The 25454-nt window shown below is 42.6% G+C and overlaps 1 pseudogene; it reads right to left on the bottom strand.

The window, feature by feature from the left end:
* Nucleotides 1-618: 618 nt before the first annotated feature.
* LOC114707854 lies at nucleotides 619-25062 on the bottom strand (annotated as a pseudogene).
* Between the last annotated feature and the right edge of the window lie 392 nt (nucleotides 25063-25454).

Below are 25454 nucleotides of genomic sequence, written 5' to 3'. Positions count from 1 at the left end.
TGTGTGGTGCGTATAATGATATTTTTGTTGTTGTTTTGAGACAGGGTCTCTCTATGTAGTCCTTGTCTGGACTTGAACTCACAGAAATCCTCTTGCCTCTGCTTCCCAAAGGCTGGAATTAAAGGCATGTGCAACCATGCCCGGTTAGTGATACTACTGATGTCATGTCATGAAGGATAATTTTTGTTTCCTGGAGTATATCTTTTTAATGCATGTGGCATATTTTTGTCACTTTTTATTTTTTATAGGACAACTAAAACAGGTTTTATTCCATTTTTTTAGGACAAGGAAAACACAATATAAAATAAGTCCTAAGAAATACTCTCCTGTGCTATCTTAAACCATTTTGACTGTTGTTCAAAATGCTCGCAAAGCAAATATGAAAGACCTCAACATGTCTTGGAAATTCTGCTGCACTAAATGCAAAATTAATAAGTATACAACTTTCTTCTGTACCAATTTTAAAAGAATTACTGAGTTACATATTATTATGTTGCTCATATACATGTTTATTCACTCTTAATGAGATCACTGCCAATACATACATTGTTTTCCCTAACTTTATTTTTATATTAAGCTAATGTCTGCTGTGCAGCTATCAAAAATGTCACAGTAAAATTACACAGATCTGTAGTCCAATTTGGACTCTAGGTTCTTAGAATCAGCCACTCTTCTGAATGCTTTTGGGAAGTCTTCCTGAACTACAAAATCATGATCGGCATGAATTGCAAATATACGTGCTTCGGTTCAAACATTTCTCAGGTCTGATCCATTAAAGCCATCTGCAAGTTTTACAATCACTTCATAATCTATTTCACCGTGCTTTGTAATAGGGCCTGCATGGATTTCCAATATATCAATTGTGCTTGTTCATTTGGTAAATCTATATGTGTTTTTCTATCTAATCTTCCTGAATGTAGCAAAGCAGGATCCAGTGTATCTGGTAGTTTGTAGCCATGACCATTTTAACTCTATGCAGATTATCAAATCCATCCATTTGATTTAGTAACTCCATTGAATTTCTCTGTTAACTGATGTACCCTCAGAAAACCGATGGCCACCAACAGCATCTATTTCTTCCATTAAAAAAATCATGGCTGGTGGTCCCTGGAATAGTTAAACATTTCTCTAATCAAATGACCACCTTCACTAATGTACTTGTCTACAAAGAACTAGATACAGTCTTTAGGAAGTTGCAGTCCAGGTGGCTGGCAACAGCTCTTGGCGAGTGTTTTCCCAGTGCCTGGTAATCCATAAAGCAAACAGCCTTTTGGAGTATCATTCCTACATGCTGGAACAATTTTGGGCTTGTAAAAGGTCATTCTATTACCTCTTCTAATTCCCGAATCTGGTCTCAGAATAAGAAACATTTCCAGGATCCTCATGAGACATGTTGTAAACCAACAACAGGTCCACCTCTCTTGGCAAATACCTCATGATGCTTAGTGTGTCACATCCAAAGCAACTCTCGTTCCTGGCTTCAGCTTACTTTTATCAAGCTGCCAATGATAACTTTGACATACGTTGGTCCATTTGTTGCTTTAACAGTGAATTTTTCTTCTGTTAACTATTTAAGCACTTCACCCACCATCTGCCCAGCACGTTGTAGTGCCTTCAGATCATTTTCAGACTTTTCATACCGCTTGGTAAGTTCTAATTGTTCCCTAAGCTCCTAAAGGCGGCGGTCAGGCTCCTTGCATTCTAGCCACTTCTTGTAGTAGTCTGGAAGTGCCTCATCGCTAGGGTGTGGTGATAATTGTGTTCCCCAAAATATTGTGCACCCTAATCAACTTATCTGGGGTCAGAGAACAGAACAGCCACTAGATGCAGGGGCCAGAAAATGGTGGCACTCACGCCTTTAATCCTAGCATTCCAGAGACAAAGGTCTACCTGGATCTCTGTGAGTTCAAGGATACAGCCAAGCATGGTGACTCTCGCCTTTAATCCCAGAAAGTGAGCCTTTAATCCCAGGGAGTGATGGCAGAAAGCAGAAAGGTATATAAGGCATGAAGGCCAGGAACTAGAAGCTTTTGGCTAGTTAAGCTTTTTAGGCTTTTTAGCAGCAGTCAGCTAAAATCCATTTGGATGAGGACTCAGAAGCTTCCAGTCTGAGGAAACAGGACCAGCTGAGGAATTGGCAAGGTGAGGTGGCTGTGGCTTGTTCTGCTTCTCTGATCTTTCAGCATTCACCCCAATAACTGGCACCGGGTTGGTTCTTATTAATAAGACCTTCTAAGAATTCATGCTACACTAGGGTCCTCCATGATAAGAAGCCATCGCTCATCCTGCTTTTTATTTTTGAAACAGGGTCTCCCACTGAACCTGGAGCTCACGGTTTTGGTTAAGCTGGGCGGTCATTTCTTGTACTAGGGTTAAAGATATGTGTGACCATGCCCAGATTTTTGCATGAGGGTAGTGGATCCAAACCTAGGTCCTCCCATTTGTGCATCAGGTGCTTTACACACGGATCCATCTCCCCAGCCCATTCCCTCACACATCTGTAAACAGTTTTTTCCACTTTCCAGAATGTTTTCAAGTGCTTTAACTACATTATTTTCCAAGTGTGTGTGTTGGGGGGGGGGTTGTTTTTTAAATTTAGACTTTATGTGTATGGATGCTTTGCCTGGATGCCTGGCTGTGCACCTATGCAGGCCACCAGGGAGGTGGCCACCAGGGAGGCCAGAAGAGGCGACAGATTTCTGGGACTGGAGTTAGTTAGAGTCAGTTGTGAGCCCCGTGCAGTTGCTGGGACTCAAACCTACATCCTCTAGAAGGGCAGCCAGTGCTCTTAACCACTGAGCCATCTCTCCAGCCCCTTTCCAAGTCATGTTATACACTCATTGCCAACCTGTGATGTTTATAATAGCAAAGCTGTAGAAGCAAACTGAATAGCCCACAATGAATACTCACAAAATTCAATTGTGTTGCATAAAAATAATTTAATTGAAGGATCCTGGTTTTGTTTTAAAACTACAGAGAATATATCTAAAAGATATTTGTTAATGTTGCTTTTCTAGCTAGATGGATTTATAAGGGTTTTTTAAACTTTTTGCTTGCCTATTTCTTCTAATTTCCTATTTTTATGAAAGCATTACTTTCATAACAAAAAATAATGAAATAGATGATCAATATCCAGAGATGCGGAGTTCTCTGTAATTAAATTAAACTTCTCATCTATCAGTAAATGCTTCTTTTGCTTGTTTAACAATATTTTCATCAATCTTAATAACTAACATTGATTGGTTGAAATTTAGTCTTCTCAAGTAAGATTTTGTTTTCTGTTCTAGCTTCATTTTTTTGTTTCTGGGTAGGAAGCTGAGAGCCAGAGGATACTAGGGCATTGCCTTACCACCTACCTCTGCCCAGGATGTGTGTACAGCTGAGGGTGTCACTCAGTGATAGCACATCTGCACAGTAGGAGTCAGTCTCTGGACCTCATCTGCAACACCATGAAACAAAAAGTAATTTCTGTGCATGCTTGATGGCTTTCATGTGACTAGACTTTTCTTTTCTTTCAATTTTTAAAATGTATTATTCTCTCACATATTACATCCCTGCCTCAGTTTCCTCTCCCTTCTCTTTTCCCAGTCCCTCCCCTCAACCTCCTCTCTCTTCCAGATCTACTCCTCCATTTCCCTTCAGAAATGAGCAGGTCTTCCAGGGATATCAACTAAATATGCCACAACAAGTTGCAGTAAGACTAGGCACCTCCCCTCATATCAAGGCTATATAAGTCAACCCAGTAGGAGGAAAAGGGTTCCAAAAGCAGGTAAAAGAGTCAGAGATACCCCTTCTTCTACTCTTAGGAGTCCCACAAGAATATCAACCATAACATATATCAGAGGACCTAGCTCAGACCCGTACAGACTCCCTGATTGTCACTTCAGTCTCTGTGAGCCCCTGTGAGCCCTGCTTAGTTGATTCTGTGGGCCATGTTCTTGTGGTGTCCTCTCCCCCTCTGGCTCCTACAACCCTTCTTCCCTCTCTTCTGCAGGATTCCCCAGGCTCCACTTAATGTTTGGCTGTGGGTCTCTGCATCTGCTCTTCTCAGTTCAGTTGCTGGATGAAGCCTCTCTGATGACGGTTGTGCTAGGCTCCGGTCCACACAGCAGAATGTCGTTAGGAATCCTCCCACTGACATTTTTTCTTCCCCTCTCCAGTCATGTTTGATTCTATCCTAGGTCTCTGGACTACACAAACTCTGGTTCCTGGCCATCCAGTGTCAGGCTTGGGCTCCCTCTTGTGGCAAAGGCCTCAAGTTGGACGGGTCAAATAGGTTGGCCACTCCCACAAGTTCTATGGTTCCTGTGGCTATTTTCACTTCCAAGTTTGTGTACGCATACACCTGAAGTGACATGATAAATGTCTTTATCCTTTCAGCCCTGTGAGGTTCCCACCCCTCAAGCAGTGAAGGCAAGCGCTTGGTCCTGGTGATGTCGGCTTGGAGAACTGTCACAGTCCTTTTCATTGTGTCCTTTAGTTCATACCCAGTGTACGTGAGCAGAAACAAGTCTTTGATGGGGAGTACAGCTCTGAGTGGTGACCTTCATGTGGTCCCCAGTGTGTGTGATCAGGTCATCAAAGCCGTGTAAGCCAAGGAGGGGCACGATCGGGAAATGACTTTATCTGTGATCTGAGGGTTTCAAGGGATTAGTAACCCTTTCGAGTCACACTCTCTTCTCGTTCTCTGGGGCAGAAGTGATGCAAGGTGACAGGGCTCAGCACAGATGTGAAGACATGGTTAGGACGGTAGAAGAGGATTGCAGCTAGAAATCTTAGCATCGGACATCGCGTTTATTCCCAATCATGCAGGAATTATGCCCACTTTTCATAATGGCAAAGGGAGGCTCACAGAAGTTAGAGAATTTTCTGAGGCTATACAACTGGTGAGTCACTGAGTTGTAATGAGAACTGAGGTCTGCCTGGCAGAAGTTGGTGTGGTTTTTTTTACATTCCGCTGCTTATGGGAAGACAGTTTAATGAGGGCATGGCAGTGATGCTCTCCACCAGGCATACTTCTGACTTTGGCGTTTAGTTTCCAATTTAGAATCTCACTGAAACACTCTCCTTAGCCCCATCCTAACAAATAACGGCAGTTGTCAAACCCTCTGTACACACCAAACACTGGAAGGAATCAGTTACATAGTTACTCTAATTTATTCCTTCTGAGGGCTATACGCTAGCTGTTGCATACCCATTTGCAAGTGAAGAAATGACAACTTCAGGAAGTTTTGCCAACGTTCAAAAATGTTCAAATCCATAGGTCCTTCTTCCACCAAGGAAAAATAGCAGTGATCATCAGCCTTTTGTTACTGTAAACAAATACCTGAGATAATAAGCTTATAAAGACAAAAGGTTTGCTTTGGGTCACCGTGTGGAAGGTCTTCGTTCCTAGTTGGTTGGCTCTGGTGTTGCAGAGCAGTACCAATACAGTTAGTTACATATTGGTAGATGCTTGGCAGAGGAGGTCTGTTCACTTCCTGGCAGAGAGGGGGAGGGTAGATTAACATTAGTTGTCTTCCTCTTTACTCTGCACCCCCACCCACCCCCTTTTTTTCTTTTTTTGAGACAGGACCTCTCACTGACCTGGATTTGCCAATTCAGCTAGAATGACTGGCCAACAACTTCTCCTGGCATGGGTATGGCAGGTGACTACCACCACCCTAGGCTTTTTAGTTGGGTATAGGGATGAGTTAGGTCCTTAAGCTTGTACAGTAAGCTCTTTACCTGCCCAGTCATCTCCCTAGCTCTATTTATCTTTATTACTAATGATATTCTAGTATGACTCCAAAATATTGATATGGGGGGCAGAGGAGATGGCTCAGAAGATTCAGCACTTGCCACGAAAGCATGATGACCAGAGTTCAGATCCCCAGCATGCATGTAGAAGCCTACTGTGTGTGGTGGCCTACGTATAATCCTAGCCCTCGGGAGGAGACAGAGGATCCTCTAGGACAAGTCAGCTAGTTTAACTAGACTAATCAAAAGCTCCAGGTTTTCTAAGGTTTACCAAGACTCTGCCTTAATAAATAAAGTGAAATGCAATCAAGTAACACACTGAGATTATAGGTGTGGGCTGCCACGCCCAGATAATGATCTGAACTATTTGAAATCCTAAACCAAAATAATCCTTGTCTCCCTCTAAGCTGCTTCTGCCGGGTACTTTGTCACAGGGACAGGAAAATGAGCTAAAGCTGTCTTCAGTCCACACTCACCCATGGCAAGTGAGGGACCCTTTACACCCACTTCAGAGGAGGAAAGGATTTAGCTGCCATCAGAGAAGCCAGCTTATTATACGAGGCATGCTGGAAATAGAAGTCCTTACAGCTGTACCCAGGGAGGCCTCGAAGGACAGTGGTGACAGTCCTTCTCATGGGCCTATTGATGGAAGCTCTACTGTGTGTGGAGAGGAGACATGGCCTGAGGATAGACTCCTACTTATCAGGGTAGATGATCTGACTGACTGGTTATGGATATGGAAGGAAAAGCATTGGAAGACTGGGATGAAGCAATCTCGTGGACACGAAGCATGAACACTTTGTGGTTCATCTCTTTGATTCCAGAAAGCTTCCACCACCAAAGAGGGACTAAAGATTTAGCAGATAATGCCATGGGGAGATGACATCAGTCAGCCATGGTCGTGAATCACCCAAGTGCTGACATGTCGTCACTTTGTGAAATGACCAGTATAGCAGACAAGGAGGCTCTCCAGGAGCGCAGGGGCACAAACTCCCACCTCCCTGGGCTGATCATATCCCATCCTGCACCACTGAGCCATAGATGTAATTCTAAACCATCTTATTAAATAAGAAACACAGAGCCAAATAGAGAGTTAAAAGCCCAGAGATTGAGCAGTAGCCAAGAGCTAAGACCATCTTATCTTACCACTAGCTGCTGTCCTTCCCCTGAGAGAGAGACCTTCTTCCTGTGTCCTGTCTTTTTAATTGCCTTTTTGTTCTGCCTTCTCATTGGCTATAAACCCAACCACATGACTTCCTTGTCACTGCCTGTCTATACAGACCTCCAGGTCTCTATGGTTCGTACTGAGATTAAAGGTGTGTGTCACCATGCTGGCTGTGTCCTTGAACACACAGAGATTCTGCCTGTCATGTGATCAAGATTAAGGGCGTGTGCCACCATTGCCCGGCTTCTGCTATGGCTTGCTATTAGCTCTGACCCACAGGCAACTTTATTAACATACAAATAAAATCACATTTCAGCACAAATAAAATATCACCATACTTAGCAGCTCCTGGCCAAAGGGAACTAGAATAGTTTGCCAAAGTTTGTCTTCAAAATTCCAACTCAGAAGTGATTCTCTGCAGTCTTGTCTTCTGTGTGCTGCAGGAGGCAGAGTCACAGGGGCATGGCCACCCAAACCTGACGTGTTCTAGAGAACAAGACACAGAATTTGGGGTTTGGGATCTGCCTGTGGGATTTGGTCCTGCTTTAGCTGGCCAGTCTTTGATCTGCCTCATTTCTCCCTGTTAGAATACATTGGTTTTATTTTTCTGCGTCACTGTATATTGGAAACACGATACTTTAAAATATTATATTTATTTATTTAGTTATTATGTGGTATGTGTATGGTATGTATGTGAGTGTGTGTGTGTGCGAATGTGTGTGCGTAGTCCAGAGATCCAAATCAGATATCTTCATTAATTACTTTTTACCTTTTCATTTGACACCATCTCTCACTGAGTCTGAAGCTCTCTAACTCAGCTAGCCTGGCTATCCCATGACCTCTAGGGATCCTCCTCCTGTCTCAGCCTCCTCAACACTGGGATTGTTGAGGTACACTACCACTCCCAGCTTTCTCCGTGAATTCTGGGCATCCAAACTCAGGTCTCCATGCTTGTGCAAACATTTTCCCAACTGAGCCATAACCCTAGCCCCATTAACCAAGACTTTTGTTTTTAATGCCAATGGTAGCGGTGTTGGAAATATTTAGAACTGAATAGAAGCGAGCTGAGGTCTCTTATCTTTGCACTACCCTGGTAGTCAGGTATGGGTCTTTGCATTTCTCTTTTTACTACAAAAAATGGTCTATGCAAATGGGCATGAGGCACACAAAGGGCTCTGTGGGCTGCAGGAACCCCAAATAAGTCAGATGGGTGATTGAAGTGGGTATGTATAGCACACTGAGATACACCAAAGCTTACATCACACATATCTTCAGTGATGGCCACCAGTTGCAACTTTACTTCCTTTTTTTTTCCTCAAAAGAACTAGTATATGAAGATCATTTAGAATGGACATATGGCCGGGCGGTGGTGGCGCACGCCTTTAATCCCAGCACTCGGGAGGCAGAGCCAGGCGGATCTCTGTGAGTTCGAGGCCAGCCTGGGCTACCAAGTGAGCTCCAGGAAAGGCGCAAAGCTACACAGAGAAACCCTGTCTCGAAAAACCAAAAAAAAAAAAAAAAAAAAAAAAAGAATGGACATATGAACATAGATTGAACATAACCTCACCTTAGTTTATGAAACTGGCAAATGCTGGGAACTTTGTGACTAATAACTTGCCCCATTCATCAATACTGGTAAAGAGTCATCAGCTGTTCTGGACAGACCTTTCATCATGGATTAGATTAGATGCCCTAAGATTCTGTCCACCGTTAGGCTCCTGATTTACAAAGGAATGAGAAACAAGAGGAGGGGTTAGAAGAGGATCATTGGCACCCAGGAGGATAAGGCAAGGCCAGTCAGTGGTCACATTATCTTGTACTGACCACTAGACCTTTGTGGGGTCCCCTTTATTTTTGAGTTCCATGTGGTCACCAGTCCATGAGACAAAGGGGCTAACAAAGGGATGATAGGGATCCCTGGATAGCCCATGAACAGAATGGAGATAGCCCTCTGGGAGATGACTTTGGTTAATAAGCTCAACTTTATTCCAGGCTTGGGGAGCCTGGGAACAAACCCTAATTTGCATTAAGGGGAATGCTGTTCCCATCATAAGGCTTCCTATGTGGCAGCAGAGTCCTATACAAAGCTCCAAGCCCAAATCTTAGTTACCATATGCGCAGCTGGGGGAAGGCTTCTGGCAGGAAACTATGCCAAGGGTCACGCTAGAGATAAACCAGGCATCCAGGCTTAGAGACAGCTTTCAGATAAGGTCAGTCCTCCCAGGCCCAAGGGCATTCTCCAGATAAGGGCAGGTAGAGAGCAGGAAGTCTCGCTGGGGAGGGAGTCCCCCATGTTGTCAAGCTTTTGGAGGAAACTGCCAGGCCGTGGTAGACTTCGACATCTGACCAGCAGGGCCTCCCGACAGAACTCCATTTGTATCAAGCCTCATTTGGTAACAAAATGATGAAGAGCCAGTGTGGGATGGGTGGATCATCCTTGCCCTTGGACAGCTGGCTTGATCTTGAGGTACCTTTCAGAAACTCTCCAGAGGCAATTATCTTCCTTTTAGCCTTTCTTTCCACAAGCTACAGATGCCTCATGGGATCTCACTTTTAGTATCAAAGCTTTGCCTTTCACTTACACATACATCATCTTCATTGGACATGTGTTCCAAGATTTCTCCTAGCACTCATGGCAATATTAAACATGTCCTTTTTTTGCCTCTTTGAAAGTTCATTTTCTACCGTGAATTTTCATTTCAGAAGATCATTTATTTATGTCTTCTAAGGTTTAGAATTTTGTGTGCTGGACACATGCATACTATTTAGACTCTTATGAAAATGTCTTGTGTACAGACTTCCTGAAGTCATCTCTTATTATTTGTCATATATGAAATTATACATTAATTTGTGGGCCTCTGATTTATTGAGAGATCTTTATGATCTCATTGGAATGTAGGATGCAATGTTAATTCTATTGTCTAGTTTAAGAATTCTAAATAACCATTCCTTGAAGACTACTTTCATATTTAAAAACACATTTTCTTCCTTTTTTGAAAAAGGTTACAGTTTAATTTTTAGAATTTTGAAAAGGGTTCTAATTTAATTTTTAGAATTTTTAAAGTTTTTAAGTTTCTTAGCTCATATTAATTATGTATATGACAGTCTTCATTACAATATAGTCATAAATATATATCACATATTTCTTATTCCACTCCTGGCTAACACTCTTCCTCTTCCCAGCAAGTCCCTATTTTCATATCTTTTTGTGTGTGATTCAGTGAGTTTCATTCTGGTTACTTACAGGAGCATGGGTGAGTGGTTATTTAAAGGAGCATGGACAGCTTACACCACGGAAGAAATGCTTCTTGTTCCCCCAGTGACTACGAACTGCCTCTAGCTGCTCTGAGTATGGGCATCCAACAGCCACTTACTCTCAGCACTTGGACAGACCATGTGTCTCTGAAGTTAGCACTTCCCACTGCAGAGGAGCAAAGACTCTTCTCCAAGCAACACTGATGGCAGCACCCTTCTCTGGGCATAAACAGAATATTTAGAATTCAGCCTGATGTCCACATAGCAGAGGGGGAGCCATAGCTTCCACACTAGGGTTTGTGACCTCCCTAGCCGTGGGCTTTAAAACTTTATTAAACCAGACTGTTCGATAGTGGGAGCCTGAAAGTCGACATGAAGAGTGTGAAGTCCAGATAAATGGGTCGCTTGGAAAGTGAGGCCCTCCGGACAAATGGGGAGAGGCTTTGCTTCAGTCTCCCTTCACCCCCACTCACCAGTGAGGTTCAAGGAAGGACGGTGATGCTGTGACTCACAGCACCATCTACCCATCATGCACCAGAGAGGATGTCCTTATCAAAACATCTGTCAGTGTGACCTTCAGAGAAACAGTGAGCATGGGTGAATTTCTTGACTTTTCCCCTTAACAGATATTTTCTTTCCCCTTCTTCCCTTCCTTTCTTTCATTTCCTTTCTGTTTAGATGTTTTCCTTGAACAAAAGTAGATGTCATTTCTATCACAAAAATAAAAAAATCAGAATTTAATGTTTGTCTGTCTGGGAGTTTTGGTTTTCTGTGCTCCAGAGAAGACATTTTGTTTATCTAGACATAAACACTGTTCCAGAAAAGAGAGCAAATCTTCACACTCAGATGGGGGCTGTCAGAAACCATGTGGTGGCTTGACGCTGCGCTGTCAAGAATGAATGAAGGGGATGAAATCGAGCAGCCTCCATAGAGTCACGCCATGTTAAGGTGAAAAGCACCTGTAGACTCCATCATCTAATTCAGTGTGAGATCATTTCTATTCTACCCATGAGACTGGAACTTCACTGCGCTGTGCTTTCATGTGGTTTGTCCTCTCCAAAACCCATGTCGAAATCTGGTTGCCATTGTGGTGGTAGTGCTGGGAGATGGGAACTTTAAGAGGTGGTTAGACCGTTAATTGTGACTAATGCCATTCTCGTGGGAACACTTGTCATAAAGTAGGCTGCTCTTATCATTTTGTGGGCTCCAAATATATCTGTTTGCCCTGCCGTTTTCCTCCATGAGTTGAAGCAACAGGAAGCATTCACGAGAAGCTCAGGACAGTCTGGCACCATGGTCGTAGATTTTTCCAGCCTTCCAAATCATGAGTCTAGAAAGATAATGTCTGCTGTTTTTATTTTGGGGTAGTGGAGCAGGGGGTTGTTGAGACAGGGCCTCATGTAGCACAGGCTGACCTTCTGCCTATGCCTCCTAAGTGCTAGAATGACAGGTGTGCACCATGATACCTGACTTTGTCTCTATTAGAGTCTCAAGTTTGGGGTTACAGCAACAGAAAATGGAAGAAGACACGAAGCTAATTAATTTCATCTCCCTCCTTTCTGACTACCAAACCTGTTAGGAAATAAAAGGAACATAAAAATTAAAGTATTATCCTTACTGGTGATAAATCTAGATTGGAATGCATGGTGAATTTGAAGTGTGAGCCAAATTGTAGGCTTGTGACTCACGTGTGGAGAGTTGAGTGTACAGAAGGGACTCTTGTCTAGAAATTCCATGGAGGAAGACGCTTGCCTTGACTTCTTTCAGAGCACAGAGCCTAGACAACCCTTTGCACACTCATTCTGTTGAGAGCAGAAAAGTAGACCAATGCCAACTAGACTTAGCCTGACAACTTCTTCTTCTTGGAGGAAGGATAGGGAGAGGGTAAAGAAGATGAAAATTTCTATTCAATATTTCCAGCAGCTAGAATTCAATATGCAGATGTTATATCTATACCTGAATTTCTATTTCTTGCCCCAAATCATTGACTTCTAGGAATGTGGCTTTAAAGAATTGTGCTTAAAGACGTTGAGATTATAAAATTGCTATCAACAATTCATCATTTATAGAATAGGAGTTGCTGAGGACTATGGATATGGCTTAGTGATACAACACTTGCCAAGTATTTATAAGGTCTTGAGTTCTATACCTCACTTGGGAATATGCCAATGCTTGTAATTCTACAATTAGAGAGGCTGAAGCAAGAGGATCTTGAGTTCAAGACCAGCTTGGGCTTCCTGTCATGACCCTGCCTCAACAAAAGCTGGGGTAGGGCAGCCACCTATTTCAATTGTTTTTCTTTTCTTTGATATTGAGAGGAGTTGAGAAATAGTCTCCCTGGAACTCACTATGTAGACCAGGCTAGCTTCGAAGCTGCTGTGGTCCACCGGACTCTGACTCTGAGGTGCTAAGAATATGGGCATACAGCCCCATGCACAGTTTCATTCTTTAAATACACAGTATGACTTTTATGTTAACATTTTTTAAAGTTATTTTATCACGTTTAATGTGTATAGATGTTTTGTCTGTATATAAATCTGTGCACCATGTGTGTGCAGTGCACATGGAGGTAAGAAGAGGGCTTTGAGCACCTGGAACTGGAACTACAGATGTTTGTGAGCTTCCGTGTGAGTGTTGGGAATTGAACCTGGGTCCTCTGGAGGAGAGATCAGTGCTCTTAACCACCTAGCCAATTCTCTAGCTCAGCAGTTCTCAACCTGTGAGTTACAACCCCTTTGGGAGTCCAACAACCCTTTCACAGAGGTCCTAAGACCATCAGAAAACACAGATATTTACATAACAATTCATAACAGTAGCAACCTTACATTTATGAAGTAGCAACAAAATAATTTTATGATTGGGGGTTGCCACAACATGAGCAATTGTTTTTAAAAGTCACGGCATTAGAAAGATTGAGAACTGCTGCTCTAGCTCCTAGCTTTTATATTTTTTAGTTAATCTTATTTTCCTTTGTATACTTACTCAGCCTAGAATCACTGTCCTTAAGAATCACTTATACACACACACACACACACACACACACACTTTCCTGTAACCATAATCAGTCTGTGTGACCAAGGCCCTTGGCACTGCTGGCTGCTTAGAGGAGGTTGTGCTTATTCAGGATGGTATGCTGGGAGTTTTGATTGCATCAGAAAGCATCAGAAATGGGGCCTTGGCTTGGGGAAAATCAGATCCCTTGGTTATTTATGGCCAATCCCATGCTCATTGAGAGTGTGAATGAACAACACTGGGAGTTATGGGCAGAGCCATTGAATGTTTATTCATCAAAAGCCTCTACTTCTTTTCCTTCTACTCCTCCAAGCTACCATAGTCCAATATTTCCTCGGGTCCTGTGAAAAACTCCTATATCCTTCCACGAACTGCAACCCCCACATTTAAGTGGATTTCTGTTAAATAGAACTACACAGTTCAAAATGCACTGTCTTTGAGAAGGCTTAATTAGTAGCCCCGACTTGTTATCCTAAAAATCAAACCACATATCCCTGCTACCCTCACATTCTGATGTATGTGTGTCTGTGTGTGACTCTGCATGTGGATGTTCGTGTGTGTGTGTGTGTGTGTGTGTGTGTGTGTGTGTGTGTGTGTGTACATGCCTGTGGAGGCCCAAAGACAATCTTGTCATCCTCCAGGATGTCATCCACCTTGTTTTTTACTAGAATATCTCTCATTGACCTGAAGCTCACCAAGGAGGCCACGCTGGCTGGTGATGTGAGTTCTGGGGACCCAATTCAGGCCCTCATGCCTATGCAGCAAGCCCTTATCACCTGAGCTAGCTCTTGGGCTCTTCTCTCACTTCTTTTTTTTTTTTTTTATAAATGTATTTATTTCATATTCTCACTTCTTAATCTTAAATATCAGTTGCCAATTAAGACTTAATCCCTGCTTTCAAAGGAGACTACACTTGAAAATTATCTGAGAGAACTTGATGATGCCTCAAACTTATGCAGATTGGAGCCTGAAACTCATGTGTAGAGCTCAGTATAAAAAGATGCTAATGTTATGCAGAAAATTCTCAGAATCACCCAAGATTGAAAAACATTAGCATGTGACACTTCTCGTTCCCTGGGTGCACTCAACAGCTTAACGTACAGCCAAGTTCATTCGTGCCACACACCTTACCTGCCAACGGTTTCAGTTTTAAGCAAATCAAACACAGAGCCATAATGATGTGGCAAAGTGGGCTCATGAGCTGCAGAAGATGGCTGGTCTGATGGGGAGGTAGTGAGTGTGTGACACACACAGAGAAGGTAGATGTGACAGCTGTACCATCTGCTCACGCGCTGTTCACCCAAGTCTGCTCTGAAAAATACACTCTGGGTTTTGTTGTTTTGTCTTGTCTTGGGTTTGTGTGTGTGTGTGTGTTTGTGTGCACGTGTGTTTTGAGACAGGCTTTCTCTGTGTAGCCCTGGATATCCTGGAACTCAGTCTGTAGACCAGGCTGCCCTCAAACTCAGAGATCTACCTGCCTCTGCCTTCCAAGTGCTGAGATTAAAGGCATGCGCCACCACTGAACAGCTATATATTCTAGTCCCTCAGCTCCTTCCACTTCCTGTTTATATACTCTCTGCTCTACTTTAGAGCACACTGTCTCCACTGAGGTGGTTATTCAATCCACACAGCATCTCCATTTAGATGCCAGTTGCTGTGGCCCCAAACAGAAGTCCTGGCTCTACATCTCCCTCATAACCACACACCAGCTTCTATTCATCTCCTTCAGGAACCAGCAGCATCTTTAAAAATACTCCTCATCGTCTAAGGAGATGACTCAGCCCTTAAGAGCACTGGCTGCTCTTCTGGAGGACACAGGTTCTATTCCCAGCACCCACTTGGCAGCTCCCAGTAACCTGTAACTCTAGTTCCAGGGGATCCAACAGCCTCTGAAGGCATGTGGTACATAGACATACACGCAGGAAAAACACCCATACACATGAAAAATGTAGAAAAGTATTTTAATTATGTATACAAGTGTGCATGCTTGTGGAATGTGCACCTGAGCACCGGTACCCATGGGGTGTCAGATCCCCATAGAGCTGGAGTTACAGGCAGCTGTGAATTGCCCTACATGAGTGCTGGGACTGAACTTGGGTCCTCTGGAAGAGGAGAAAGCTCTCTTAACCACTTGAGCCATCTCTCCAGCCCCAGCAGCAACACCTTTCATTGGGGAGTCAGGCCAAAAATTTGAGTCAGAATTGATTTTTGTATTTTTCTTATACATAGATTCCATTTGATCAATGAGGCAATATACTGGGGGATTGTGTGTGTGTGTGTGTGTGTGTGTGTGTGTGTGTGTGTGTGTGTGTATTTTGCTGGGTTTAGAACCTGAGCCTTGTAGATGTTAAACAAGCATTCTACCACTAAGTTACATCCCCAGCTCTTGCAGGTTATACTTTTTAAAACAGAGCCCCAAGTAGCTACCACTTAGCATCTCCCAGCAGTGACAGACTATACATGACCCCCGAGTTGAGCAACTGCAGTAGCCTGAGTGCCTTTTTCCTTAGCTTTCATTTACCTGTAGCTTCTCCATACAGAATAAAATCTCAGACTTCTAACCTGCAAACTTTTAGACAATCGAGTCCTTCACAATTTCCCAACCTGCATTGATCTCCTGTGTGCCTGGCTTCTCTCCCCCACTAGGCTGATTACTGCCTTGCTATATTAGTTACCCTGAACTCTTGGTTCAGAGATACTCTTCCCTCGGAGAGGGATGTTTTGTTCCATGTCAGAGTACAACTTCTCCAACGAGGTGTTTATCCGGCATGCATATCATAGCTCCATTTTGTTGTTCAATGGGGTCTCATGTATCCCAGGCTGGCCTTGAACTCAGTATGCAGCTGAGGAGGCCTGGCTTTACATTGCTTTCATAACCCTAGACCTAGGCCAGCTTTACTCAGCTCTTTCCCAGAAGGAGTTTCTGACCCTCGTGCTTCTCGATCCAGGGTGCTGGAGTTACAGGACTGTGCTACCATGCCTAGTTTTATGAAGTACTAGGGATGAAATCTGGAGCTTCATACACATGAAGTGAGCACTCTGTCCACTGAGTTACATCCCCAGCCCAGAACTGCCAAGTGTCGACATCAAAAACAGAACTCTTGCCTGTATGTCTTTCTCATAAACCCAGCTTCTACTCACTCCAGCTTAGCAAATGGCACCTTTTCTGGGTGACTTTTCACTTACAAGGGCACCCTCTCCACCTTATCTCTGGCATGACTTGTTTACCTCCATTACTTTTCTTTATAATCCATATCACCATGGAATGTTATGCTCACATTGGTTTCATTGCTTCTTGTCTGTCAGCCTCACCCCAACTGAAAGGCCATAGTGACAATATGAAGGATTTTATGTGTATTTGTTTTCCCAGTGCTGGGAATTGAACTCAGGACCTCTGGAAGAGCAGTCAGTGCTCTTAACCACTGAGCCATCTCTCCAGCCCTTTGTTTTCCCAGTGCTTAACGTGCACCTGGCACATAGTAGCTACTTCATAAATAGTTGGGGGTCACAAGGGTTCAAATCTGAGCAGAAAGTATTTTTGCATAAAACAGGTAGGCTGGTCAACAACATGGGGAAATGTGGATTATGAAAACAGAGACTGCTTTCAGCAAGTAACAGACAGGTGAGACAATTAGAAGTGTGTCCTTTCTGAGCTGGATGTGATGGTGCACACCTATAATCCTTGCTCTGGGGAGGTAGAGGCAAGAGGGTCAAGAATTCAAGTTATTTGCAGCTACATAGCAAATACAAGGCTAGTCTAGCTACATGAGAACCTATCATGAAACAAAAAAAAAAAGGAAAGAAAAAAGAGAGAGAAAGAGAAGAAGGATGGAAGGAAGACAGGAAAAAAGGAAAGAAAGAAGACAGTCCTTTTTCTACTGTGGATGAATTCTCCCAGGCTCAGTCTTTTCCTGTATCAAATAAAAAATATTTCATGGTTTGTTGGGCAGGGAAAATGAGGCTACCTGAACAAAAAGTTTCTAGCTTCTCAGAAAAAAATGAATATCATTGATTCAAGGTATTCTTGATATGCCATCCTGCCGTAGCTGATGAGACAGATATTTGATTCTGTGAAACGAACCACTTGGAGCGCTGCTTCTGGGTGCAGCAGAGTTTCTGCGAGATCGCCCTCCCTTCCTTTTAATGTTCTAGGTGCTGTATGAAAAACATCGGCCTCTGAGGAGGCAATCCTCTGGCATCACTGCTGGGAACAATTCCATGTTTTGTTTTTGGTTTTGGCTTTGTTTATTTTCTCAAGATTTGACACTAGAAGTAGGAGACGTGTGGGGAAAGCCGAAACCCAGAGGAGAAGAACAAAGTTGCTCGGAACCTAGAACGGACAAGACGTTACGCCACTGTCCTCTCTGGTCTCTCTTGTTTCAGGAAGTAGTCTCGTGTACTCAGAACACAAGGCTAGTAGTGTGCTCCACTCCTGTTGACCCACCTGCTCTGAAGGAGAGGTAGGTCTGGAGTCAAAGGGGGGCTTTTACAAGTAAGAAAAAAATATTTGCATCAGCAGGCCCAACTTTTTGAAGTTATGGTTGAGCCTATGACTATCCAACTTCACTGAAGTTTTCTACCAAAACATTGTTTTGATTTTTAATTTTAAAAAATAAAGTGTGTGCTGTGGGATGTCTTTCTGTATGCTGTGAATATGTGTTGCTCCCATTGGCTGGTAAATAAAGCTGCATTGGCCTATGGCAGGGCAGGATGGAACAAGGTGGGAAAATCCAAGAGAGATAGTGAGAAGAAAGGAGAATGGGGGAGATGCCAACCCGCCGTCCAAGGAGCAACATGGGACGCATGTAAAGCCATGGAACACGTGGCAATACATAGATTAATAATTAATCCCAGCACTTGGGAGGCAGAGGCCAGTGGATCTCTGTGAGTTCGAGGCCAACCTGTGCTGCAGAGTGAGTTCCAGGAAAGGCACAAAGTTACACAGAGAAACCCTGTCTTGAAAAACCAAAAAAAAAAAAAAAAAAAAAAACCCAATAATGTAATGGGTTGAGTCAAGTCATACAAGCTAGCTAGCAAGAAGCCTGAGCCATGGTCATACAGTTTGTAATTAATATAAGCCTCTGTGTAATTATTTTATAAGTAGCTGCGGGACCGCGGGTGGGAGAGATTTTGTCTGGACTGTGGGCTGGGCATGCCTGAGAGACTTCTTCCTACAAGTGTGTTAATTTTTTTTTAAATGTTATGTATTTGTGTGTTTTGTTTGCATGTATTTCTGTGCACAACATGCATGGCTGGGAGCCAGAAGAGGGACGTCCCATGACTAGAGCTACAGATGGCTGTAAGCCAAATAAATCTGTTGATTTTATCAGGATTTTGTCACCGTGACAGAAACACATCTGTTTAACACATCCAGTGGGGAAAAGAAAACAAATAAAACATTTATGCAGAAGCCTTTTAAATGGTTCTCCATAGAATACTTAATTCAACAGATAGTGAGTATGTATCATGTGCTAGGTCCTCCACTCAGAACTGAGACTAAAAAGGTCATGTTAGAAGACAGATCCTTCATCTAAAGACACACAGAGTACAGTTGGGACATGCATCCAGTGATGAGAGCAGCTTTAAGTTGGTCAATGTCTTGACATTGATGGGATGGTGGCCCATTTGAGGGTTACGTTTGCAGACACCACTCCTTACAAGCTGTGTGAGAGTACACATTTGATAACCACAGTAACACAATATCTTCATCAGTAAATGGAAATCGTCATACACAGTTGCTGTGTAAAAGTCAGTATGATAAGACATTCAAAATGCTTGGCACAGAGCCTGCCATGTAGTAACCATTTACTCAATGCTAGTGATTATTTCAGTACTGGAGAGGTAACAGCTCAGAGAAGAGAACATCACCAGATGGTGGGATCTGATGAGACATTTTTAAAGAAAGTGGTATATGGATTTGGACCTTAAAAAGTAATAGGGGAGTTGGTACTCAAACTACATAAGGACCCAACAATTAAAGAGAATTACATATTAATTCCCCCATGAACATAAATGCAAAAATCTCAGTAACATACTTGCAAACCAAATCCAAAAACACGTTAAAAATATCATCCACCATGACCATGTAGGCTTCATACCAGAGATGCAGAGATGGTTCAATATATGTAAATTGATAAGTGTAATCTACCATATAAACAAACTGAAAGAAACACACACACACATGATCATCTCATTAGATACAGGAAAAGCTTTTGACAAAATCCAACACCCCTTCAAGATAAAAGTCTTGAAGAGCCGGGCGGTGGTGGCGCACGCCTTTAATCCCAGCACTCGGGAGGCAGAGCCAGGAGGATCTTTGTGAGTTCGAGGCCAGCCTGGGCTACCAAGTGAGTTCCAGTAAAGGCGCAAAGCTACACAAAGAAACCCTGTCTCGAAAAACCAAAAAAAAAAAAAAAAAAAAAAAGTCTTGAAGAGATTAGGGATACAAGGGACATACCTCAACATAATAAAAGCGGTTTACAGCAAGTCCATAGTCAATATCAACTTTAATAGAGAGAAACTCAAAGCAATTCTATTAAAATCAGGAATAAAGCAATGTTGTCCATTCTCTTTATGCATATTTAATGTAATATTTGAAAGCTTAGCTAGAACAACAAGACAACTAAAGGAAATCAAGGGGATACAAATTGGAAGGAAAGAAGTCAAGGTATCTTTATTTGCAAATGATATGATAGTTACATAAGCGACCCTAAAAATTCCACTGGGAAACTCCTACAACTGTAAACACTTTTAGCAAAGTAGGTGGATACCAAATTGACTCACAAAAATAAGTAGCCCTCCTGATATACAATGACAAACAGACTGAGAAAGAAATCAGGGCAACAATGTCTTTCACAATAGCTTCAAATAATACAAAATGTCTTGGGGTAATTCTACTTAGCAAGTGAAAGATGTATATAATAAAAACTTTAAGATGCTGAAGAAAGAAACTGAAGAAGATATCAGAAGATGGAAAGATCTCCCAAGGTCATGGATTGGTAGGATTAATATAGCAAAAATGGCCACTCTACCAAAAGCAATCTAAAGATTCAATGCAATCCCTGTCAAAATTCCAACACAATTCTTCATAGATCTAGAAAGAACAATTTTCAGCTTCATATACAAACACAGAGAGACAGAGAGAGACAGAGAGGGAGGGAGGGAGGGAGAGAGAGAGAGAGAGAGAGAGAGAGAGAGAGAGAGAGAGAGAGAGAGAGAGAGAAATAGAAAAAACAATCCTGAATAATAAAACAACTGCTAGAGGTATTATATCACCATGCCCAATTTCAAGCTGTGCTATGACAGAGCTATAGTTTAAAAAAACAAAACAAAAACAAAAAACAAAGAAAGGAAGGAAGAGAAAAACAAATAAACAACACCAGCATGGTATTGACACAAAAACAGACACATTGATCAATAGAATTGAATTGAAGCCCTGGGCATAAATCCACACACCTAGGACACCTGATTTTTTATAAAGAAGCCAGAAATACACAATGGAAAAAAGACACCATCTTCAACCAATAGTGCTGATCAAACTGGATGGCTGCATGGAGAAGAATCCATACAGATCCATACTTATCACCCTGTTCAAAACTCAAGTCCAAATGCATCAAAGACCTCAACAGAAAACTAAACCTGGTAGAAGAGAAAGTGGGGAATAGCCTTGAACACACTGACACAGGAGACAACTTTCTGAACAGAGCACCAATAGTGCAGGTACTAAGACTGACAATTAATAAATGGGACCTCATGAAACTGAGAAGCTTCTGTACAGCAAAGGGCACTGTTATTTGAACGAAGTGACAGCCTACAGAATGGGAAGAGATTTTTTTTTTACCAACTATATATTTGATAGAGGGCTGATATCCAAAATATATAAAGACATCAATAAACTAGATATAAAAGCCCCAAATAACCCAATTTTAAAACAGATCTAAACAGAGAATTCTCAAAATAGGAAACTCAAATGGCTGAGAAACAAAGAAATGTTCAATGTCCTTATCCATCAGGGAAATGCAAATCAAAACATGAGATTCCATTTTATACCTGTCAGAATGGCTAAGATCAATAACACAAGTGACATCTCATGCTGGCAAGGGTATGGAGCAAGGGACCACATTTCTACTGCTGGTGGGAGTGAAATCTTGTACAATCACCATGGAAATCAGTGTGGTGGTTCCTCAGGAAGATGGAAATCAACCAGCTTTACCATGCCTGGGCATATACCCAAAGGATGCCTCTCCTACCACAGGAACACTTGCTCAACCATATTCATTGCTGCTCTATTCATAATAGCCAGAAACTGGAAACAACTTATGTGTCCCTCAACGGAAGAATGGCTAAAAAAACAGGGTGCATTTACACAATGGAGTATTACACAGCCATTAAAAGAAGAAGAGAAAGAAGAAATCATGAAATTCAGAAGAAAATGGATGGAACTAGAAAAAAATCATCCTGAGTGAGGTATCCCAGACCCAGAAAGACAAATATGATATGCATTTGCTTATATGAGGATATTAGATGTTAAGTCAATGATAACAAAGCTACAATCCATAGAACCATAGAAGTTAGACATAGAGTAAGGGACTAGGGGATACAGACAGATCTCATTAGGAAAGGGAAATAGAACAGTTAGGAATGGATGGGGAGCTAGAACAGGAGGATCAAATGGAGAAGAGGAGAGACAGTTAAAATTAAGGGCCATTTGAGGTGTAGTATGGAAACTTAATACAGTAGAAGCTTCCTTAAATATATACATATATGAAGGTGATCTAAAGGAAATCACCAAATAATGGGGGGGGGCAACAGAGCCCCAACTAGCTATCTCTTGTCACCAAAGGAAGCTTTCAGTACCAGGATTGGGTTACATTTAATTGAGTTGTTGGCTAAAGGAGTCCCTTGGGAATCCCCAAACAACCTAGGCCATTGCCAAGATAATAGGTTGCTTTCCACAAACTGACAGCAAGACCTCGTTAAGACAACACTTACACAACTCACTGAACATGGAGAAGTTGAGCTGGTGCCTGCATAGATAGAGCCTTTACCACCATATTCTGGCATCTTTGGTACAGGAAGGTACTCTGCACATACCAAAAGATAAATACCAACTCAGCCACAAACCCTTGGATAGACAATGGTGTCCAGCCTGTAAGATATGCTAGGGCAATGGTGGCACAAAGCTTGTGGGAGTAACCAATGTCTAATTTGACTTGAGACCCACTCCACAAGACAGAACCGGTACCCAACACTGCTTGGGTGATGAAGAGTCTAAGACTAGATACCCCAGGAACCCAGAGTAAAATCAAATACTACTGTTTTAAAACAGAACAAAACAACAATAGTAAAAATGTAGCAATAAAATGACTCCTAAAGACATTGTGCTATACTCATAGATCAGTACCTTGCTCAACCATCCTCAGAGAAGCTTCCTCCTGCAAGAGATGGGAACAAACCCACAGCCAGACATGCAGAGAATGTAGCAGTAATCCCTAAATGGGATGTCTCCATCAAATCCTTTCCCTCAAGGCTCAGGGAATCCTGTGGAAGTGGAGACAGAAAGAAGGTAAGAGCCAGAGGGGATGGAGAACACCAGGAAAACAAGGCCCTCTAAATCAGCTGAGCAAAGCACATATGAACTCACAGAGACTGGGCACCAGGCACAGGGCCTGTATGAGTCTGCACCAGGTTCTTTGATTATATATTATGCCTTCCAGTTTAGTGTTTTTTAATAGTATTCCCAAGTGCGTGAACAAGTCGGTCTCTGATTCCTGTGCCTTCTCTTTACCTCTTTTCCTTCTGTTTGTTTTGCTCAAATCCAATGTGTTAATTTTTGTTTTATATTTATATTTTATTATTATCCCTTAGAAGCCCACTTTCTTTCTAATGAGAGACAGAAAAGGAGTGGATGTGGATGGGAAGGGAGGTGGGGAGGAACTGGGATAAGTAGAGAAAAGGGAAACTGTAATGAGGATACATTGTATGAGACAAGAATATATTTTCAAAAAAGGAAAACATTTAAAAAGTAATTGAGGAGTAAATATGGTCAAGTATATTATATAAATGTCTGAAAATGTCTTAATGGAATACATTGCTTTGTATAATTACTATACACTAACTTTTTAAAAAAAAGAGTGAGTAAGATTTGGAATTACAGATTCTTCAAAGACAACTAAGAAAAGAGGAGACCATTTTTCGTCACAGAAGGTGTGAGAAAAAGTGGCAAATTCACATTGAAGAGGTAGGCTGAGGCCAGGTATGAAAACTTGTAAATATCAGGCTAAAGACTTTGGGATTAATTTCAATGGTGTTTTGGTCATTTCTAAGATGAATTTGGAAAAAAAGGAGGGAGAAATGTGTTTGTCAGGAAGGGGAGACTAAAGGAGGCAGTAGGGTAGAGCCCAGTGGTGAGAAATGTGTTCTTCAGGAAGGGGAAACTGAAGGAGACAGTAGGGTAGAGCCCAGTGGTGAGGCACTTGCTTAGCATGTGCCAGGCCTGCATTTGATCACCAGCACTGGAAAAAAATGAAAAAAAAAAAAAAAAAAAAAAAAAAAAAACAAAAAACATAGCAGAGGGCAGAATGTCTGAGTCAACGAAGTCAGTTGGAAAGCTATAGGTTACATAGATGTCTAGACAAAAAGTGACAGACATGACTTCACCTTCCTCCAAAACCCCACAGCCCAGCAATACAGAACCTCCAGAAGCTGCTGGAGTTCATCATCACTGGCTTGAGAGACTAAGCGGTTCTATTGTCCATCCTTGAGCTAGAACAACGGCAGAAGGGGTAAGGGAGCTTTTCCTGATAGTCATGTGGCAAACACTCACTAGAAAGGGGGATCGTGGGCTGGGGAGGTGGATCAGCCAATACACTACTTGCCACACTAGCATGAAGACCAAGGTTTGATGCCCAGTCCCAACATAAGTGGTGCCCTAGAATCCTAGTACTAAGAAACAGAGACAGGGCTTGATAACCAGCTAGTCAAGGAAAATTTGGCAAGTTCCAGGTTCAGTAAGAGACCCTGTCTCCAACTAAAATGAGAGTGATTAAGGAAGACACTCAACACCAGCCTCCTCTGGTCCTACACATGCAAACCCCTGCATGCAACCCTGAACACATTCATGCTCATACACAGAGAGAGAGACAGAAACAGAGACACAGAGAGAGACAGAAACAGAGAGACAGAGAGAGAGAGAGAGAGAGAGAGAGAGAGAGAGAGAGAGAGAGAGAGAGAGAGAGAGAGGCAGGCAGGAGAGAGGGAGGGAAGGAATAGGAATCTGACTGGCTAGCATAAGCTGCAGATGACAGCAAAGTTGATGTTCAATTTTCAGCTTGGGGACTGAACTTGTGAGTTTGACATAATGGTCCCCCAGTACTTTATTAGAGGAACCATTCACAAGTTGGGGAGCTCCTTGGGAGCTCAGCATTTTCACAGAGGATGGTTCCTTGGTGTACAGTGGATTCTGGTTTTCCACAGGACCTTGTCTAGCAAAACCTAGTGGAAATCACAAGCTGAGAAATTCAGCCCTGTGCCACAATAACAGGATGCACCTGTAGATTTCACAGAATTAGCCGCCGTCTTCTCTTAACACCAGTTTGAGAGAAAGAAGCCTGTTTGTCTGCTGCCAAATAGGGCAGAATCTCAAGTGTTCCCATATACCTGCCAACGCTGGAAGTTATCAACCACAGTGACACTGTCTTTCCACCAGCCACCCGACAAGGACCACGACCTGCTTGCCTCCTTTCCCCACGATACTCCCTCTTTTTGGCTTCCGTGGGGGTGATCCAATTGGAATGCTTTACTGTTAATAGGGGCTTGTCTGACCCTGCCTTCCCATCTCCATGGTTAGAACGCCAGCTCTTTGAGAACAGGAATTCCTCCTTTCGATTCATTTTGGATTCCACACTCTGGCACAGAACCCACTTTCTAGATCCTTAACTAGATCTATTTATTGAGTTGAGTACTACAAAATGATGCACACACGAGCACATGAACTGTGTAAAGGTGAAATGGTGGGGACTTAGGTGGACATCCAAGCCCCCGGGTCTAAGAAATAAAGGCTTGATGCCCCATAGGCTGAAAAATATATAAGTGATGGGTTCCTTGGGCTACTCCTAGCAATCCTCCAAGAAAACGAGGGCTCCTTTCCTCCTCACATCTTCCCTTCCCCCCTTCTTGACTTTCCCCTCTCTCCTCCCTTTTCTTCTCCTCTCTATGCACACTCTTTCCCATCCTCTCTCCTACCCCTTCCCTCTCTATTCCTTCCTTTCTCCTCTCACTTCTC

The sequence above is a fragment of the Peromyscus leucopus genome, chromosome 5 (genome assembly GCF_004664715.2).
Source record: "Peromyscus leucopus breed LL Stock chromosome 5, UCI_PerLeu_2.1, whole genome shotgun sequence".
NCBI lineage: Eukaryota > Metazoa > Chordata > Mammalia > Rodentia > Cricetidae > Peromyscus > Peromyscus leucopus.
Note: the sequence above shows the minus strand (reverse complement) of the source record. Positions and strands in the feature narration are given on the sequence as shown.